Source organism: Aegilops tauschii, chromosome 1 (genome assembly GCF_002575655.3).
Source record: "Aegilops tauschii subsp. strangulata cultivar AL8/78 chromosome 1, Aet v6.0, whole genome shotgun sequence".
Classification (NCBI taxonomy): Eukaryota; Viridiplantae; Streptophyta; class Magnoliopsida; order Poales; family Poaceae; genus Aegilops; species Aegilops tauschii.
Window position 1 is genome coordinate 398,224,536 of NC_053035.3, and position 6,774 is coordinate 398,231,309.

Sequence of the window (6,774 nt, forward strand, 5' to 3'; positions counted from 1 at the left end):
TATGGCTTCCGCCTTTAAGGGGTCCAACCATGTCCAAGCCCTAGACCGCAAAGGGCCATGTAATGGGGATTGTTTGTAGGGTGGTTGGGGGCATATGGCTTTGGTTGGCGAAGAGTTGGCATCCAACGCAGCGCTGGACGAGGTCCTGTGCGTCTGCCTGGGCCATAGGCCAATAAAATCCTGTCCGGAAGGCCTTGCTCACAAGTGCCCGGGCTGCGGCATGGTGCCCACCGAGACCGGCGTGAATTTCTGCCAAGAGTTGCCGCCCCTCCTCCTCGGAGATACACCTTTGAAGGACTCCGGTAGTGCTTTTCTTGTAGAGCTCTCCTTCATGAACTTTATAGGCCTTCGAACGCCGAACAATGCGGCGAGCCTTGTTCTGATCTTCTGGGAGCTCCTTCCCGTTAAAGTAGGCCAAGAATGGTTCGGTCCACGGGGCAATTACTGCCATGATGAGGTGGGCCAATGGTGTTATTTCGGTGGCTGAGCCTCCGATGATATCGGCGTGTCCGCTATCTATGTTTGTGTTCGGAACGGGACTGTCGTTGCTGTCTCCCCCTTGCCACACCACGGATGGCTTAAAGAGCCTTTCGAGGAAGATGTTAGGTGGGACGGGGTCACGCTTAGCGCCGATGCGAGCAAGGACGTCTGCTGCCTGATTACTTTCGCGGGCGACGTGATGAAATTCGAGCCCCTTGAACCGAGCTGACATCTTTAAGATGGCATTGCGATAAGCTGCCATCTTTGGATCTTTGGCATCAAAGTCTCCATTAATTTGGGATATTGCGAGGTTTGAGTCCCCGCGCACCTCCAGTCGTTGTATGCCCATTGATACGGCCATCCGAAGGCCATGTAACAAGGCCTCGTATTCGGCTACATTGTTGGAGTCTGTGGCTAATATTTGGAGTACGTACTGGACGATATCTCCTGTGGGGGATGTTAATACGATGCCCGCCCCTAGCCCTGCCAACATTTTGGAGCCGTCAAAATGCATAACTCAGTTGGAATACGCGCCGTACTCTTTAGGGAGTTCGGCCTCTGTCCATTCGGTGACGAAGTCAGCCAGTACCTGGGATTTGATGGCTCAACGTGGTTTGTACGTGATGTCGAATGGCAGGAGCTCAATGGCCCATTTGGCAATCCGGCCCATTGCATCCCGGTTGTTGATTATATCATTGAGGGGCACTTCGGAAGCCACTGTGATCGAGCACTCCTGAAAATAGTGTCACAATTTTCGAGATGCCATGAAGACTGCATATGCTATCTTTTGATACTGAGGGTACCGGGATTTGCATGGTGTGAGGACGGTGGATACGTAGTATACCGGTTTTTGGAGCGGAAATTTGTGTCCATCCTGTTCTCGCTTGACGACGAGTACGGCGCTCACCACCTGGTGTGTTGCCGATATATATAGGAGCATTGGTTCGCCGACGTTTGGCGCGGCCAGGATTGGGTTGCTTGCCAAAAGGGCTTTTCTTTCTTCCAGTCCGGCTGTCGCCGCGTCTGTCCACTCGAAGTTATCGCTGCACCGTAGAAGGCGATAAAGGGGCAGCACCTTTTCCCCCAACCTGGACATAAAGCGGCTTAAAGCTGCCACGCACCCAGCAAGTTTTTGGACCTGTTTGAGTTCGGTTGGCGTGGCCAATTGCGACAGAGCTCGGATTTTGGCTGGATTTGTTTCAATTCCTCTATTGGAAATGATGAAGCCGAGTAGTTTACCGGCAGGGACGCCGAAGACGCACTTTTCCGGGTTAAGCTTGATGTCGTATGTGCGGAGGTTGTCGAATGTGAGACGCAAGTCGTCTATTAGTGTTTCGACGTGTCTAGTTTTGAGGATGATGTCGTCCACGTAGGCCTCCACTGTCTTGCCGATCTGTTTCTCAAGGCATGTTTGGATCATGCGCTGGCAGGTGGCGCCGGCGTTCTTGAGCCCAAAAGGCATGGTGTTGAAGCAAAACGGCCCGTACGGCGTAATGAATGCTGTTGCGGATTGATCGGACTCCTTCATTTTGATTTGATGGTATCCGGAATATGCATCAAGGAAGCACAACGAGTCGTGTCCTGCGGTAGCGTCAATTATTTGATCAATGCGGGGAAGGGGGAAGGGATCCTTAGGGCAAGCCTTGTTAAGGTCTTTGAAGTCGACGCATAGGCGCCAAGATTTATCCTTCTTTGGTACCATTACCAAGTTTGCCAGCCAGTCCGGATGTTTAATATCTTTGATGAATCCGGCCTCGATGAGTTTGGCTAGCTCCTCCCCCATAGCTTGTCATTTGGGTTCGGAAAAGTGCCGCAGTGTTTGCTTGACCGGCTTATATCCCTTTAGTATGTTGAGGCTATGTTCGGCCAACTCGCGCGGGATTCCTGGCATATCTGAGGGGTGCCAGGCGAATATATCCCAGTTTTCGCGCAAGAAGTCTCGCAGTGCGGCGTCGACTGTGGGGCTGAGTTGTGCTCCGATGGAGGCTGTCTTCTTCGGGTCTGTTGGATGGACCTGAAATTTGACCGTTTCTTCTACTGGCTTGAAGAAAGTAGATTTGGGTCGTTTGTCCAGGATAACATCGTCTCTATCCATAGTGGAGCGTAGTGCGGTTAGTTCTTCAGCCGCAAGGGCCTCAGATAATGCCTCGAGGGCCAAGGATGCGGTTTTGTTCTCGGCGCGGAGTGCTATATCTGGATCGCTGACGAGGGTGATTATTCCATTAGGCCCGGGCATTTTTTGCTTCATATACCCATAATGAGGTATGGCTTGAAAGCGCATGAAGGCCTCTCGCCCTAACAGGGCGTGGTATCCACTGTCGAAAGGGGCCACCTAGAAAGTTATTTCTTCGGACCGATAATTCTCCGGCATGCCGAATACCACATCAAGTGTAATTTTTCCCGCACACCGCGCTTCCCGGCTGGGAATGATACCTCGAAAGGTTGTGCTGCTTTTCTCGATGCGGCTCTTGTCTATTTCCATCTTGTGGAGCGTGTCCTCGTAAATGAGGTTTAGTCCGCTGCCGCCGTCCATGAGGACTTTTGTAAGTCGAAAACCGTCCACGATGGGACTGAGGACTAATGCAGCTGGCGCTCGGACTGTTCTGTATTTAGGTTCGTCACTGGTGTTAAAGGTTATAGTCGTGTCGTTCCAGGGGTCAATTGCGGCGACCTGGCAAACTTCGGCGAGATCGCGCCATGCCCTTTTACACTTATTGTTTGAAGCGAATGTCTCAAAGACTGTCAATACTCTATTGTCGTCGTTTGCTGGGGGGTGTTGTTCTAGGGTGTCCTTGATAAGGATGTCCTCGCCGCTCTTGGCTACCTGCCGAAGTATCCAACATGCTCTAAGGCTGTGGGTTGCCACGGTATCCGGCGTCGTGTGTATTTTGCATGGGCCATCCCTCCAGAACGGTGCCATGCAGCGTAATGGGTTTATGTTTTTTGACTGTTCGGCTGGGCGTGCCACGGGGGTGCGTCCTCTTCGCCTGTAGGATGAGTTGGGTTGGGACCGACGGTTCCCAGCGAGCTGCCTGAGTTTTCCAGGCACTTTCCATCGTGCTGTACTTTTGTACGATAGTTGCTAAGTCAGCGAACTTTAGTATGCGCCGGCGATTGATGGCATTGAGGATACCTTCGTCCGCGCAGTTGTTGCAGAATGCTGCTATCGCGTCTTCGTCGCGACAATCTTTTACCTTATTTTTTACAAGGAGGAATCTGGACCAGAAGTGGTGGACCATTTCCTGAGACTGTTGTTTGATGCTCATGAGAGCGTCTATGTCCGGGTGGGTGGGTGGAACGAAATCCGAACCCTAACCCGATTTCGGATCCGGAGTTTGAAGATCTACCGGACCTGGCAGTTCGGGCTCCGGGATATCGACTGATTTTTTAGGTTCATCGTCCGACTCCATGTTCGGAGGACGGGACATGCCTTTCTGCCGGAGAATATCCGGCCCTTCAAGATCGAAGATCCGAACATAGTTCGTCTTTAATATAGTAGGAGAGTTGCTCCGCTCCTCGACTACCGCTATCTGGGGGTGATCGGCGGAGTTTTAATTTCTCTTTGGTTGGGTTTAAGTCCAACACGATCGTAGTCTGTAGCGACCCCCAAGGTGGCCATGCGATCCAGGAGTTCATTCGATGACGATAACTCCGTTGGATCCATCCGGGCGAAGTATTCGGGATCAACGCGGAGGCGATTCTCGATAACTTAAGAGGTCATCATCGGCTTAAAGGCCGACCTGGTGCTCATGACGAAGCCGCCCAGCCGGAGGGTTTGGCCTGGGGCCAGGGCTCCTCTGGAGATGATATTATCCTTGAGAACGAGGCGAGCCATCAACCCTCTTGGCGACGGCACAGTGGAACTCTCAATGAAAGCACCAATGTCGGTGTCAAAACCGGCGGATCTCGGGTAGGGGGTTCCGAACTGTGCGTCTAGGATTGATGGTAACAGGAGACGGGGGATACGATGTTTACCCAGGTTCGGGCCCTCTCTATGGAGGTAATACCCTACTTCCTGCTTGATTGATCTTGATGAATATGAGTGCTACAAGAGTTGATCTACCACGAGATCGTAATGGCTAAACCCTAGAAGTCTAGCCTATGTGAATATGGTAATGAATATCCCTATCCGGACTACGCTCTCCGGTTTATATAGACACCGGAGAGATCTAGGGTTACATGGAGTCGGTTACATCAAAGGGAATCTTCATAGTCGGTCGCCAAGCTTGCCTTCCATGCCAAGTAGAGTCCAGTCCGGACACGGGTATAGTCTTCGGCCTTCATGTCTTCACAGCCCATCAGCCCGGCCCATGGCTAACAGGCCGGATGCCCGAGGACCCCTTAGTCCAGGACTCCCTCAACTAGATCTTCGCAGAGTGTCGCGGCAGTGTGTTGCCGCCTGGGTTATATGCAGCAAGCCGTTAGCTGGTGGCGGGAAACCGGTGAGGGAATAGGCGTGGATTTTACAATTCACCCATGTGGAGCGCGGGAAGCATTCGCTGGAGCGCAGGAAGACTAAGTGGAGCACACACACAACCCGAATACTGTATCCGGTGCCACGTGTTATTTATGACACAAGTGTTAACATAAGGAAATGTATGTGTAACTTACTAATCATCGCACACGAGTACCCGCAGACGCATCATGTGCGATAGTCCTAGCCACCGCAAGCAACTAGTTTGCATTTTTCAAAGTTTTTTCTACACACGGAATCGCACACGAACTAACTGTATTAACCGTCGGTGTTGTGATTTCTCATCGCAAAAAGTTCATCCGAGTCGGCTGTTTGCCACGTATCACACACATCTTGTTAAGTTGAACCATTTCTGTTGCGTTCGCTAATTGAAAATAGTTCGTCCGAGTGAACCGTATGCCCTATATCACACACATCTTGATCTGGCTAACCGTTTATGTTGCACTCCCTAATAGCAAATGGTTCATCGGAGCGAACTGTATGCCATATATCGCACACACATTGATATGGCTGCCCGTTTCTGTTGTTCTGCCTCATCGCAAACATTTCGAACGGGTTACCGTGTGGCCTGAATCGCACACGCAACTAAAATCTGAACCGTGTTTGATGGCTCCGCCATCGCAAACGTTTTGCACCTTTTTTGACGGTTTTTTACATCCCCGTTTGTGATTAATGCATCGCACACAGTTTCGTCAAAGGGTCTCTGATTGTAGTGTCGCGTTAGCAGCATCCTGCAGTAGTGCATATTATGATTATCTCTTCGGAACACTTGGCAATCAACTTTAGTACATAGGACATTGAAGCCAAAATCAGCTAGTCCAGATACGGAAAGTAAATTATAGCCAAGAGATTCAATGAGCATAACATTTTGTATGGAGCTATCATGTGAGATGGCCACCTTACCAAGGCCAACCACCTTACCCTTTGAGTTATCACCAAAGGTGACATACTTTCGAGGGCCGTTGTTTTCAGCTAGCTCACGAAACATATTCTTGTCTCTGGTCATGTGATCGGTACATCCACTATCAAGGACCCATTCCTTTCCTCCAGCCATGTAGCCGCAAAGATTAGCCATAAGACCAAAGTGTCTCATAGACTCATCGAGATCAAAGTCACTATCATCATCCTCATCATAGTATCCATGTTCAACATAGTCTTGTGATTGATCAATTCCTAGAGAGAGTGATTCATTAGATAAGTGATCATCACAATGTTCATCTTTATGAATTCTAATGGCTTCGGAGATGATATTGCTAATGATTCCAACATCTCCTTTGGCATGCATGAGGTCACGAAGCTCAAATAAACAATCACCAAACTTAGGATCATTGGAATTCATCTTACTCAAAGCAATAGACTTATAAAGAATCACATCTAGATTTAGCAAGGAATAGTTTGGAAATCGTTCCTCGAGAAATCTCCATATAGTGTAGGCATAACCAAGAGTAGGCAAGCAACCACTCAAGTTTCTAGGCAAACATCTAGTGATGAGATTGACAGTTCTAAGGTTGCGGATCATGTCAATAGACTCATCATGGATAGGGTGCAAAGGATCAACAAGGGGTGCACAAGGGCTAGTAATGTACTTGTTCAAATGATATTCATTGAAAATCTCAAGCATCTCATTTTTCACTCATGAAAGAACTCTCCATCAAGTATAGGCACTCTACGTCTAAGACTCCCCAACGTAGACTCATCCATCTTCCTCCAATGGTGATTAACCAAAGCAATGGAGACCAATGCTCTGATACTTGAAAGGATCGAGAAGAGGTGTCTAGAGGGGGGGTGATTAGACCCTCAACAAAGAAGAGTAGCAATTT